Raw genomic sequence first — 15,197 nt, forward strand, 5'->3', positions numbered from 1 at the left:
AGTGTTGGTCGCATGCTGCCCAGTTCATCCTCAACTTTGTAATCACCTGGGCATGAGAAGAAGTGCTTCCTGTCTTCCCCGAAGGAAATTCAGCCTGGTTTTGCTGGAACACAGATCCAGGTCCCACTGGACCAGTAAAAGACTGAAATAGGAGGAACCCCAAAGCCAGCCCAGTCTCCTGCAGACCCTGGGACTTCTGGATTTTGAGACCTGTCTCCTCACTTAATTAATTAACTTACTTGTTTCAGGACAGAGTTCCTCTGTGTAGCTGTGGCTGTCCTGGACTTGCTCTGTAGACCAGGCTGGCCTCAGACTCAGAGCTCTGCCTGCCCCTGCTCCCTGAGGGCTGGGATTACAGGCGTGTGCCACCGCAGTTTATTTTATGTGCATTGGTGTTTTGCTGCACGTATGTCCGTGTGAGGCTGTCGAGTCACCTAGAGCAGGATTACCAACAGTTGTGAGCTGCCGCGTGCCTTCTAGTATTTGAACCCAGGTCTTCTGGAATAACAGTCGGTGCTCTTAACCGCTGAGCCACCTCTTCACTTACACAGAGAAAATGCTCCTACCTCCCCGGTCCCAAAGACTCAGTGAGGAAACACTATCAGGTGCAGGTCAAGTGTGTGCAGTTTCCGGCGCACACTTCGTGCTCAGCGTAAGGAAGGGCGGTGCTTTGTCCTGGTACCATCCCACCTGTCCTGTCACTGTAGCACAGTAAGTCGTCCTGGGACATTGTACATGATCTCTTTGCACAAATGTCACTGATTACGCAACTGTGGCAGTAATTATCCTCAGAAGCGGTATGCGTGGAGTGTGCACACACACATACACAAAACATATGATTTGTTGCTTTCAGAGACTGTCTCAGTCTGCTTGCCTGTCAACAACACACTGAGTGACTTAGCAAAGAATTGTCTCTCGCAGTTCTGGAGGCTGGGAGGTTGAGATCAGGGAGCCGACGTGGTAGAGGGCCCTAGAGGACCCTGCTTCTGTTCGTGTCCACAGTGTCCCATCACGGGGGAGGTGGGACAGCCTCTCTGCTGCCTCCAGCTAAGTGCGTGAATCACATCACACCCACAGACCCATTTCCCACACAGTGGTGAGTGGGGTTTTAAGTGTTGTGTGCATGCCTGCACGTGTGTATGTATATCTCGTGTGTCTCTGTGTGTGTCTATGTGTGTATATCTTTTGTGTATGTGTCTCTGTATATGTATTTGCCTCTGTGTGTATGTGTCTGTGTGTCTGTGTATGTATCTATGTGTGTATGTGTCTGTATGTGTATGTCTGTGTCTCTGTGTGTTTATCTGTGTCTGTGTCTGTCTCTGTGTGTTTGTGTGTCTACTTGTGTGTATGTGTATCTGTGTATAGTTCACATGCATATGCAGGCATGTGACCACCAAGTGAGCATGGGTGCCTGTGGGGGTCAGAGAGCCTAGAGCTGGAGTTTCCGGTTACTGCGCTTCCTGGCTGGGTGCTGGGAACCAGCTCTGGTCTTATGTGAGTGCTCTCATTGGCTAAGCCATTGCCCTAGCCTGTGAGTAGGACTTAAAGCTGTGAGTGGAGAGAGAACAGAAATGCTTTTACCTAAATAGCTCTAAATTCCCCACCAGTGAAGACAGGCTGTGAGAGAGGGTGTTCCAGCTTCTGTGAGGCCTGGCAGTCAGGTCAGGATTCACCGAGTTTAGTCCCTCTCCGCTGCTTTGGTGGCAGCTCTCATGTATGTGTGAGTCCTAAAACGACGTTCGTGAAGCTTTACTTTTGGTCGAGCTCTGTGCCCCAATGTGGTGGGTTGTTTAACAGTCGCTATTCTCCCAGTCTTTGCAAATGTGATCGATCACATTTTACCTTCTGCGAGCTCTGTAAAACCTTCAGATTCGTCCTGTTTCTGGAAACCTGTGACTGCCTCTGTGTTCTCTGAGGGCACTGGTCTGCCTTAAGTTCCTTACCATCTCATACATCTTTGCTCCCAGCTGCTGCTTTTAGAATTTGTTCTGCCATGCTTGCGCCACTGCCTGTTATAAAAGAACCTCAGAGTGTCCACCTAAACCCAGTGAGGGTGAAGAGACTGGCTTTGAAGCACCCAAGTTCTAGTCCGGCTTCAGGCTCTACGCAGGCTCATATGCTTCCTCTTCCTGGAATGCCCTCTCTTTATGGTTCACTTGTCTTGGAACCACACATAGCCAAGTGGCATCCTGTGACTGGTGAGAGTGTATTCTGATAAACAGCGAAGATGCCTTTCTAAGAAAATGGGACATATAGTTTGAGTATTCACTTCTTGGAGAGCCTGGGCTCAGAGTGAACTCTTCAACTTTACAGAAACCATAGTTTAAGGTCTGCTCTAGTTTCATGTCTGTTGCCATGAATAAAACAGCCTAACCAACAGCAACTTAGGTTTTCTAGTTCCAGTTTACAGTCCATCCCCAAGAAGAAGTCTAGGCAAAATTCAAAGCAGTTAGTCACATAATATCCACAGTCAAAACTGGAGAGAAAGAAGTACTTCCTTGCTGCTTGCTAACTCAGCCAGCAACTTTCATTCTTCTGTAGTCCAGGGGATCCGGCCCAGGGAATGGTCCCACCCACAGTCAGCTAGGTCAATTAACAATCAAGACTATCCCTCACAAAGATGCCCACAAACCGGTCTCATTCCTTTTTGAAATTTCTCTGTTCCAGGTGATGTAGGTTATGTTGAGTTGACAGTAAAACTCAGCCACACAAGGCGTTTTTCTGAGGGGACTTGCTATGACCTAACACACAGATTGGGCCTGTCCCCATGTTGTATAATCATGTTGGGCATTTGGACAGTTGCTGACACACTTCAGGATTACTCACAGTGCTAGGATAACCTTTTGTTCCACTGCTACCAAACTGTTATTTTTGGTATGCCTTTTATTCAGAAAAATCCCATTTAGCCAGTGTCTGTGTTTTTCTCCCATCTTGGACACTGACTACTTTAGATGTAATTTAAAGGATGACTGAGAACCTCTGTTATTAATGCGCTTTACTTAAGTGACAGTACACTGGATCAGATGGCGCAGGCCCCAGCTGGTTGTGAACTGGCTGCTTATGTGATCTGTGCGCTCAGATCTCCAGTCAATGTTCCATTTCATTAACTCATTCAGTTGGGCATTTACCCATGACCATGTTCCAGAAAAAAACTTGAAGTCGTCTTCAGAGAAAAAAGATAAGCCAGATTTAAAAAGCAAAACAGGCTGAAAAGGGTGGATAAAAAGGAAAGAACCTGATTGCAACTTGAAATAAGCCCAGACTTCTTGGTCAGTCTTTGAAGCGTTTTAGAACATTGCTGTCTAGAGGGCTGCCAGTTTGAGCTGAGCAACCCTGTAGCCAGAGGGCACCCCAGTAAGTCATCTGTGTGGCTGACTGAACACACTGAGTCGATTGCTAAGAAGCAGAGCTGCCTTTGATATAGAATATGACAGGTTGTCTTGTACAGGCACCTGACCCTGTAAACAACATCTTTACAGGCACATGGTTCACACAGGAATATCACGGAACTCTCCATAAAGGAATCAGTGTAGCCATTGAAAGCACACCAACATTACATTCAGTGAGCGTGCTTGTGTGTGCTGGCCGTTTTGGCCTCTACCACGCTGTCTTTTGCCTGCTGCTCTTTATATCTACCACGTAGCTTTGGTGAAGGCCTGGTGGGAGCCAGGCCTTGATGTCCTCTTGTGATCCTCCTGTGGCCAGCATCCTGTTTGCAGGCGTAGGGATGTTCTTGCAAGGTGTAGTTAGGGTTTCTACTGCTGAGCTGTAACACCCAGGACCACTGGCCTCCGGACAGCACCCCCCAGCATGGGCTGGGCCCCGCCTCCACAGTCACTAATTAAGCTGGATCGTATGGAGACATTTTCTCAATTCAGGCTCCCTCTTTTCAGATGACCTAAAAAAAACTAGCCAGGACAATTGACCCCTTGTCAGTTTGACACACAGACACATCACTGTTAAGCCACAACCATTTCACTTCCTGTTCATCCCCAAGATCAGACATTAACATGAACATCATAACATAGAACATTTTACAAACGTTGAAAGTTCCCATGGCAGTTCAGTATCCAAGTGGGTTCCATTGTAATAGGAACAGGGACTGTCTCTGACATGAACTGATTGGCCTGCTCTTTAATCACCTCCCCCTGAGGGGGAAGCAGCCTTACCAGGCCACAGAAGAAGACAATGCAGCCACTCCTGATGAGACCTAATTGACTAGGATCAGAAGGAAGGAAAAGAAGACCTCCCCTATCAGTGGACTTGGGGAGGGGCGTGCATGCAGAGGGTTGAGGAACGGAGGGAACCACAGGGGGGATACAAAGTGAATAAAGTGTAATTAATAAAGAATTAAAAATAATAATAATAAAAGAAAGTTCCATAGTTTTCACAAATTCAGACACTTTAAAATTCAGACTCTTTAAAATTCCAAAATCTCTTTTAAAACTAAGAGTATCTTTAAAAATTAAGTCTCTCAACTGTAGGCTTCTGTAAAATAAAAAATAAATAGAATACTTTCTTACTTCAAGAGGTAAGAATTAGGGCATAGTCACAATCAAAGCAAAGCAAAGCCAAACTCCAAAAATGTAAATAATTCATCATCTAATATCTGGGACGCACTCATGCTCTTCTGGGCTCCTCTGAGGGGCTTGGGTCACTTCTTCCACACTGGCCTCAGCAACACACACAGACTTCAGCAGACTCCACTGCTGCTGTTGTTCTTGGTCATTCCATAATATTGGCATCTCCAGAGCTCAGGGCTCTTCAGCTGCCACTGGGGTACACTTTTACCAATAGCGTCTCACTGGCCCACTTTGTGGTGCCAAGCCTTAAAATCTCTGCAGGACGCCTTCAGTCCTGCAGCTGCCAGAGGCCACACCTCCACCAACGGCCTCCCCTGGCCTCTCAGAGTGGCAAGCCTCAGCTGCTCTCCAGGCCCCTCACACCTTCGAATGCAGTGTCACTTGGTGACTCTTGCGTTACCCAGCACAAGGCCCAACCTTGGCTGCTTCTGGAACAGTTTCTGAGTGCCTTCAGGAAACACTTCCCAGAAGATTTCACCTCAACGATGCTAGTCTTGATCCAGCTAACCAGCGTCAATTTTTCCGGCCCAGTAACAAGAAGGTTTCATTTCAATGGTTCTGGTGTCTTGTTAATCACAGCTGATCCTTCAGCCACATCTGACCAGAACCACGGCATCTTCAGCAAAATAACCGGTGTTCCTGATAGAGTCTTTCAGCTAGCCTTGGAAGACACTGCTTCCTCATAAATTCTTCCTGGTGTTAGGTCCTTCCTGACCAGGCATCCCTTGCAAACTGTGGTGAGGTAGAACATTCAGAACAGGAATTTGGATCTGCCAGCTGCCTCCAATGCTGGCACTTTTGCACCTCCTTAGTCTATTAAATTGGCATAATAGTACCTTTGGTTCAAGACTTGGCTCATTAAGGGCCAGTGAGATGGCTCAGCAGGAAAAGGCCGTTGGCACCATGCGACCAACCCTGACAACCTGAGTTTGATTCCTGGGGTCCACACGATGAGAGGTCAGGGCTGGCTCCCCTGAGGTGTCTTCGGATCTCCACATATATACCTACCCACATATACAAATCAATAAATGTAATAAAACATTTTTAAGAATTGTGCTGACTAGGTAATTCATAGTTGTAACAAGATCAGGACTGTGTCTGGTGAATAAGTACTATATACGTGATTGAGTGAGGTGATTAAGTACCGGTCTCATCCCTAACCTCTTACACCCCACTCTTGAAACTGCTGTTTGGTCATTGACCCTTTTAGTCCACTAGGGGGTGTGGTTCAATTAGTGGGTGGTGCTGATGCAAACTGATAAAGGTTTAACCCTCAGGCCTCAGTTTATCTAAGTTCCAGTGCTGTCCTTGTCCTACTTAGAGCCCATTCTGTGCTAAGCAAGGACAGCCTCCTGCCTCAGACCAGTAGGGCAGTCATATTATACATAGCAAACTGAGTCTTCAGGTTTCTTGTTTGTATATTTGGGGAAGTGATGCTTTGTAAATAGGCTTTTCTTCAACTCTCTGTTGGCACTAACACTCTGAGATCTCACAAATAATGGTTCTTTCTCAGCTGTTTTGCAAAGCAGCATCAGAAGACAAGGCAAACACTGAGGCAGGTGAAGTAGCTAAGGGGTGGAGCTCTACCAGCTTTTATTTGTTGTTACATACTTATCCTCGTTGTCTTGGGTTTTGGAAACAGTCTCACTATAGACCTGGCTCTCGGTGCGCAGCAGTCCTGCTTTAGCCTCTGAAGTGCTGGGATTGGGGTGTGAGCCTACACTCCAGACCCCTTTCTTTCTTTAAAACATCTGATACTTCGGATGCATAGGCCAACCCTTGCAATTCCTGGTCTTCCCATCTGCTGACTTAAGCAATGACTTAACAAAACAGATGCAGAGCCAGATTTTGGGGTCAAAGTGTTGTCTGAGGATCAGTGCCAGGCTGGGCAGGGGGAAAAGGCAAGATTAGACAGAAAGAAAAATTACAGCACCATCCAGCCTCATGCTTCAGCAAGCTGATGGGGCAGCGTGGAGATGACCCCTGGAGCTACAGCAGAGCTGGCGGCCCTGTTGAGTGAGGTAGACCCAGAGAGAGCTGTGATGAAGAACCTCTGGCCTCAGCAGAGTGGCAGGCCCACCCCTGAGGGCATCTGTGCTTGGCTTCTCTCTCCTGCCCCTTCTCCTCTTCCTCTCTTCTTCACCGCCCAACCCTCCCCTAGCTCTGGTGTGTGTGTGTGTGTGTGTGTGTGTGTGTGTGTGTGTGTGTTGGTTAAGGGGGCTTTCTGCTCTACCTGAGGATCTGAGTTTGGTTTCCAGAACCCATGTCTGGCAGCTCGCAACTGCCAGTAACTCCAGGGCATCCGGCACCCTCTTTTGTCCTGAAAAGGTGTACACACACAGGTGACGTAGGCTAAAACAGTCAAATCTGCAAACACCTAAATAAAATAAAAATAAACCCTTTAAAAGAAGACATAGCCACAGGCACAGCAAGAATGACAGATAGTTTAATCTTCAAAAACATGAAGTGAAACAAAACTTTACGTGCAGTGTTAATTTGATACTATGCTCAAGCCTCTTTTAAAAAATGTAAGCTGGGCATGGTGACACATAGCACCTGAGAGGCAGAGGCAGGCAGATCTCTGTGAGTTTGAAGCCAGCCTGGTCTACAAATAGAGTCCAGGACAGCCAGGGCTACACAGAGAAACCCTGTCTCAGAAAAACAAAAAGTCAAACAAACAAACCAGAATATAACAACAATGTTGAAAGCCAGAGCCCAGTTCACATATCACTTAGAGCCCTCTCTGCTGGAAGCTTCCAGAGGCTATGGGTCTTTGAATGGCTTCCACTTTGCATGAGAAGAGTAGCAGATAAAGAATTCATAGTCCTTGTTACTGAGCCTAAGAGCAAGGGGAGCTGTGATACTGAGGCTATTACATCCCTGTGTTTTGCTCTCAGCCTGTGATTTTTGAAAGCGTTGAGGTCCTAGGAAGCCCAGTTAATTCTGAGAAATAAGGAAGAGAGAACATCTGTATGTTTCGATGATGCTGTGACATCATGGAGCTGTAGACTTTTGAGCAGAATGCAGAACACAGCATGCAGCAGTTGCTTATGTTAGAAATGCCAGTTAGAGCCAGACAAACTGGTTCGAATAAAATGTTTCTGAGGAGCCTCCAGGAAGAAAGCAGAAGCCGTGACATAATATGTACTGCAGGCAGGTAACATGGGGTAAATCGTGTTTAATTAAAAACAATTTTAATGCAAGCATAGCTAATGCAATCATTTCCTACTGAGAATATGGACTCAGACCCCAAGAGTAGCGGATTGAGTTAGCGGAAAGAACAGATGACAGCGAGTTCACTTGTTAAAATGTGGGAGTCAGTATTGAGCTTCGTTCGGCACAGATGAAAGCTTCGGTCATGGTGCTTTTCCAGGACTAGGGCCTCACAGGCTTCCAGAAGAGCCTGGAGACATTGAGAGCAGAAGGATAGGAACAGTGGTTAGCATTGGGCCCCAGAGAGAAATGGCGGCTTTGAGCGGCCACTGAGAGCAGCCCTGTCCATCTTTTACAGATGGCACCTATGCTGTCTGGGAGAGGAAACTGGTCTGCCCCGGGGCTGATTCCTGGGAGATAACCAGCAGTGGTAACTGTTGGCCATTCTGCAACCGAATCTCCCTGGGGAACTCAGAGGGTCCCAGGACAGTAGTCCTGAGACTGATGCCCTCGAGAAAGACGATTCCCAGGCTATGTGAGGGCTCTGCACATGTTCATTTGTTAAACTGATACAACAGGTAGGAACACCTGGGTTAACTGTGCCCTTTGACCTGTTGAGGAGGGTTGCTTGTCAAGAATACAGTGCTTGAAAGTGAAATAAACTTTTGTACTTGTATCTTAAAGACTAGCTCTGAAGTTGGGTGTGGTGGAGCATGCCTTTAATCCCAGCACTCAAGAGGCAGAGGCAGGTGGATCATTGTGAGTTCGAGGCCAGCCTGAATAGCCAAGGCTACACAGAGAAACCCTGTCTCAAAAAAAACGAAACAAACAAAAAATGCTAGGTCTGAGGATTAAATAGTGACTGTTCCCATTCTTTCCTTCCACTTCTCCCCTCCAAGGCAGGATATAAGTATGTAGCCCATGCTGACCTCAAACTGAAGCTCACCATGGTTCTACCTCCCAAGTTCTGGATCATGGGTATGCAGCATCATGCCTGACCACTTTTCTGTTCTTATACTCTGGAAATTCAGGATGGAGAAGGGAGAAAGCAAAGCTTCCTCAGATTGCGCTGATAATTGGGTGCCCCTTTTTTTTAAAGGGCACCAATCAATAGATACTAAAGAAGGATCATAGCATGTGCTTCCCAGTACACTTGCTTGTTGTTCTTGAAGTATTTGAAAAAATTATTTTCCTAATTTGCCTGTGATCTTTATGATCTTAAAAGGTAAGTTTTCAGAGATGTGACCTAAAAGTAGAAGAACGCAGCGATGACCTTTTAAAAACATTTTATAGATATAAAACATTGTCTTACCTTACACCACATTATTTGTTTTTAGAAAATATTTTATACAGATTCCTTGAAACAAGGATCTTCCTGTTGTGTGTTTAAAAATTCCTAGACCAGAAAAATGGCTCAGTGGGCAAAATGCTTGCCATCCAAGCTTTGTGAACCTGAGCGGGACCCCTAGGGCTCACGGGAAGCCAGATGGGAAGCCGTCTGTGTAATCCGGGCACAGTGGAGATGGGAGGATCCTCAGAAGCTTGAGGGCCAGCTAGTGCCCAGCGGTGAACAAGCCATAACTGCCCAAGGTGAAGGAGGTGCCCAGCACCCAGGGTTGTTCTCTGACTGCCATATCCATGCCATGGCATGCGTATGCCCATAACATACACACGTGCAGACACGCACACAATCAAAAACTATCTGTGTATAACTACTTCTCTGAGAACTTTTTAGGGAGGCTTCCCTGATTCTTTTGGAGGTCCCCCTTCTCGCTTTCCCTCCCTTATTCCTTCCCCCCTGAGTCTTCTCAGCCTGTGTATTTTATTCCTTAGTTAACTGAGGCCTCCCTTCCTTACATTAACATTCTTCAGCATAGAATATCGTTATGTTTGTTTGTTTGTGAAGAAAAGTCTCACTGTGTAGCCCAAGCTGGCCTTGAGCTCACAACCTTCTCTACTCAGCCTCCCTGGACATTAAATTTGAGTACCACCACACCCAGCTAGCACAGGGCAGCTCAAAACCACCAGGTTCCTCCCTAATTCCTGTGAAGAACCAGTTTCCTTTCTAGTCAGTGTGAAAATAGCAAGGATGGAGGGGAAGAGGGCAAGTTTACACATACTTGGGGAAGTTGGGAGAATTTCCAGCATAGGTTCTGTGTGAGCCATCAAGCAGGCTGTGACATAGCTGCCTTGTCCTTGTAACCTTCACATGATACCTACTATGTGCAGAACGAGAGACGGCTGAGCAGTTTTCCTCAGCAACAATAGCTCTACAACATGTAAACAAGTTAATCACGCGATAGCAGATTTTATATCCGTAGATAGTTGTTTGGTGATGCCTCTGTAGTGGTTAGCTTCAGTTGTCTGCTTGGCACGGTCTAGGATCACCTCGGAAGGCAGTCTCAAGAAGACACTGTCTAGATTAGGTTGGTCCATGACCATGTCTGCGGGAGTGCCTGATTAGTGAGCAGACTCACCCAGTGTGGGTGGCACCGCCCCCCCACGCCACCCCCCGCAGGGGGCCCTGAATTGTGAGGAGGACGAAGTGAGCTGGGGTTTGGCATGCATACATTTATCCAGTGCTCTCTGCTTTAGACCAGGTGTGAGGTGGCACGTCGCTTCCTCTTCCTGCTGCCTTGATTTCCCTGCAGTGATGGACTGTGAGTCAATAAACACTTTCTCCTTTAAGTTGCTCCTGTCACGGTATTTATCACAGCCAGTAGAGGAGAAGCTGAGACACTGTCTTCTGTGACTGACACATACCTGCCTTTTCCTTGTGTGATGTGCTTCATTTATTATGACGTCATGAGAACTCTTGGCCTTCCCCAAATCAAACTGGACTTTTTTCTTCCTGTTTTCAAAATCCAGAACATTCAGATTTCTAACGCCAAGCACTGAGAGTCCTAATACAGTTGTGAACTGTAGTGAAGGGATCTATACAGCCAAGTATTTGTAAGATGTACTTTAGGTAATTTCTTTATCTCTTTTTTTTAGTGTATATGAGTGTTTTGTCTGCATGTATGTCTTTGCCCCCTGTGCATGCCTGATACCCACAGAAGCCGAAAGAGGGTGCCTGAGCCCATGGAACTGCAGTCCCACGTAACTGTAGATGCCTGTGGGAGCTGGGAACTAGCTTGGGTCCTCCAGAAGAGTACCAAGCACTCTGAACCATTGAACCATCTCTCCAGCCCCTTGAGTTGTTTTCCCAAGTTCTCAACGCGTTATTTATTAAATGTGCTTTATGTGCTAGGGACAGGTGCTGGGGATTGAACAGAACAGAAACAGTGGTCTCCTGCAGAGCTTACACTGTGCAGAGGTGCTGCACTGACTAAGTTGAGTCCTCTGTGAGTAAACCTGAGAAGGTGGCTGTTGCCTGAAAATAATAAGCTCTTGGGATGCAGAGAGAATGAAAGCTAAGGGGAGGTGTGAGAGGCCTGCAAACTGGAACGAGAAGACGGGACCGATGATGTTTGTCAAGGCTCTGGGCAAACCCCACATGTAATGGGCACATGATGGAGGAAGAATTGGCCAGAGAGTTAAGGAAAGTACCAAAAGGAAGAAACCAGGCAGGAGCCTCAGAAGCCAAGTTGAAATCAGGCAGCAAAGACTGTGAAGAAGGTCACGTGCACAGTCAGCAGTCTGAGGAGCATCTGTTATGTTTATTGACCCACGAACCATTGATGATCCTAGTGGGGGAGCGGTCCTGAGGAGGTGGGGGAAAATATAGGGGGAAAGTAGTTCCAGAATGGGTGGGAGACAGGGAAAAAGCCGTAAACAAATGTAGACTGGTCGTTCAGGAAGTTGGTCAAGAGATCATAGGTGAAGGATATGGTTCAAAACGGTCTTGGGTTCATTTCACTTTCTTCACTTGTGTACCCACTGTGTGTGTGTGTGTGTGTGTGTGTGTGCGCTCGCGCACTCGCATGCTTAGCATGCCCACAGAGTGCGCGTAGATATTCATGGACCACAGAGAACCTTGGAGGTCAGAGGACAGTCTCGCCTGTCAGACCCCACCTTCCTCCTTGTTTGCGGCGGGATCGCTGTTATTTCAGCTGTACAGGGCTGTCTGGCCCTGGCAGGGATTCTCCTGGCTCTCCTTCAGAGGTGCCAGTACAGGCTCACACGACAGCACCTCACTCTTACGTTAATTCTGAGATTTACCTTCTGCTCCCTGTGCACACCCCGCAAGCCCTTCACCCACCAAGCCACCCCACAGGCCCCTATGTTTACTTCCTATTATAAAATGCTTCAAACATGAAGGAAATTGGTAACATACCCATTTTACCATGGTTACATCATTCTGAGGTTTTGCTGAATTATTTGAAAGCAAATGACACATACATACTATTTCTCTCTCTGAAATAGTATGTTTCAGTATTCTTTCTCACTCTAGCAAAAACAATGGACAGTTAATCGATCCCTCGTGATCACTATGCACCTAGGGAGGGCTTACACACGGTTCCCAGTTAGCTGCAGTCTGTACCTGTGCCGGAGGGACTGTTTAAGCTCTGTCTAGGTGCTGGCAGGGGTCATGGAATCCTAACTGAGGAGAGATGGCAGTACCTGAGAGCTCTTGGGTTATGTGGAGATTAAACAGGGGTCTGAGCCTGCCTCTCAGCCCTGGACTTTCACCACTTGCTGGAGTTCTAGTTGGGGACCTGGGAAGTGTTACAGCTGCTGGGTGCTGGCGCTGAAGTACAGACATTCCTTATGTGTGCTGTGGGCAGTGGAGCCAACTGGATGCTCTGGGGACCTGAAGTGAAGGCATCTTTTGTCCTTTGCGTTTGGTTGGGTTTTTGTTTTTTTGGTTTTTTGGGGGGGTATTTGTTTGTTTGTTTGTTTGTTTGTTTGTTTGAGACAGGGCTTCTCTGTGTAGCCTTGGCTGTCCTGGACTCGCTTTGTAAATCAGGCTGAACTCACAGTGATCTGCCGGCCTCTGCCTCCCAGAATGCTGGGATCACAGGAAGAAAGGCAGCACCGCACCTGGCTCCGCTCTGTCCTCTAATAGGACACATTGCATAGGGATAGGGGCAAGGCTCCATTCTAAGTCATACTGTCACGCACACCGCTCGGCATGTGCAGGCGCCTGGTAAACATTTTCCACCATTGAATGTTGAGAGTGAAGGTGGGGGTGAAGGTTTGTGGGAAATAAAAAAGATCCAGATTACAAATAGTACATCTATACTACTTCATTCTTGTGTAACCCTGTCATGAGGTCTTTTGTTGTCCTGTTTTCCAAATGCAGGACAGAGAAGCTGAGCAGTTCATCCATGGCTCTTGAACGGAGCCCGACCATGGAGCCCTGGCAGAATGAGGCTGGGCCCTGTAGCACTCCAGCAGGGACTGTGGGCGTTAATTTAGAATCTCTGGTCTGGGTTCGCCCCTGGAAGTTCCTGTCCTTGCTGGAAACTTTGCAGACCTGCCCACTGGTGTTGAGAGTTTGTGAGCAGAAGGCCTGGAAAGATGGCTCAGTGGTTAGGGGCGCTGTTCTTACAGAGGTACCCCACTTTCTGTTCCCAGCCCCCACATTGTGGCTCGAAACCACAGTTAGTTTCGGGGAATCCAGAAATTTCTTCTGAGCTCTGGGGCCACCAGGCCTACAGAAGGTACACTCACACGCATAAAATAAGATCAATCTATGAATAAAAGCTTGGGAGGAAAGGCGCGTGTGTGCAGAGCTGCCCGAGATCTAGTGAGGAATGCTCTGGCCTCGGCACCCACACTCAGCCGCCTGGCACTTCCCGGCTCCCCACCCAGGACTCCAGCCAGTGGGCAGAATTTTCTTCCTTCAAAATTTCTGATCCGTAGGTTCTTTCTGAACTGTTAGTATCAAATGCAGTTTAACAGCACTGACATGGAAAGATAGGCTTTGATGTAATTTGTGGTTTTGTATGTTTATACACTCAGGAGTTTGAAATTCATTTAATCTGAGGTTTTCAAAGTGTTCATCAAAGAGCCCCATGGGAGAACTGAGTACATGTGACACTTGTTGACAGAATGCATCAAAGTTACGTGTTTCTAGTTGTAGCTAGTTTTGGAGGCAAGGAAGTTGTAGTGTGTAACCTATGTGGGCATATTTCCAAAGATGAGAGCTTGTCAGTTTTCTGTGTAACACTCGAAGTTTCCTTAGCATTGGGCCCTGTGGTAGTACTCTGTGAGCCAGGCTCTCCGTGGCTCTGCAGGGATTTCCATCTGGACAGTCCTTGTTGTTGGTAGCACTGGGGCTTGAACCTGTGGCCTTATGCTTGTGAGGTAAGCGCTCTGTCTCTGAGCTACAATTTTTTAAGGATGACAATGTGACTGGAGGAACTGGCCAGCCAAGTGTGCATGCCTTGCAGGCCTCAGATATCCTTTCGTGTATGCAGAATAACACTCGCCGTGGTGTGACCCCTGGGACGCAGCTGAGAGCCCTGGAGCCTGAGACAGATCGCTGTGATGTTACAGTGTCTTACGGAGGTTTTGAGTGCAGCTAGCATGACCAGCATTGATAGCTGGGAGAGAGGGAGGTGCACACAGACTGTGGTGTGGGGTCTTTTGACGCTTGCCATCCTCACAGCCGCAGTGTAGGTGGGAACTAACATACATAGTGGTCTAGCTTACTCCCCCCAAACCCCACAGCTGGTAAGTGGCAACCGAGGATGCGTGTTTCCTGCTCCTGGCTCCCAAGCCTGCTCCTGAGCTCACTCACACACAGCAGACGCCCTCCGCTCAGTCCACCTTCCACCACCGGCAAACAGCACAGTTTTAATCCCTTAAATCGCTGCGGGGAATTTCCTTTCAACCAAGAACTATTAACCACCTGCTGTGCATTAGCAAACCTCAAGTCAATTTATTGGTTTGAAATTTTGCTCCATTCATCTGATTTCAAGTAGCAAGCTGAGATGAAACTCAATGGAAAAAAGTAAACTGTGTCCAGATATATAGTTCAACTGTTAAATATATGGTTCAGCTGACATAGTTTAACTATATCAAAATATATAGTTCAACGCGCGTCCAAAGCGTGTTTGAAAGTGTCAGAACTCTGCGTAGCAAAACCCAGCTTCAGGGGCTGGAGAGATGGCTCAGCGGTTAAGAGCGCTGTCTGCTCTTTCAGATGGACCATGACTGAAATCCCAGCACCCACATGGCAGCTCACAACTCTCTGTAACTCCAGTTCCATGGGATCAGACACCCTCTCACAGACATACATTCAGGCAAACATATATAAATTTAAAAAATGAATAAAAGAAGTAACAAAAATTATTTAAAAAAAAAAAAAGCCAGCTTCAGTGACCAATGCTGTTCATGTCTAATGACAAGAACTGAGAATGTTTTATTCTTTAGCTTGATACTTCCAGACTTGATTATTAGAAATGTTGTCCAATATTTACCACTAAAAAGTTAAATTAGAATACTTTTGTTAAAGTTTTGTGGTGAAAGAAAGAAAGAAAGAAAGAAAGAAAGAAAGAAAGAAAGAAAGAA

The 15,197-nt window shown here is 46.9% G+C and overlaps 1 protein-coding gene across 1 annotated transcript in view; it reads left to right on the forward strand.

Annotated features, from left to right (window-relative positions):
- Pip4k2a (phosphatidylinositol-5-phosphate 4-kinase type 2 alpha) overlaps window positions 1-15,197 on the forward strand; it is a 157,214-nt gene that overhangs the window by 111,946 nt on the left and 30,071 nt on the right. The gene's annotated exons all lie outside the window — the stretch shown is intronic.

This window comes from Psammomys obesus, unplaced genomic scaffold (genome assembly GCF_907164565.1).
Source record: "Psammomys obesus unplaced genomic scaffold, mPsaObe1.curated_primary_1811, whole genome shotgun sequence".
Lineage (NCBI taxonomy): Eukaryota > Metazoa > Chordata > Mammalia > Rodentia > Muridae > Psammomys > Psammomys obesus.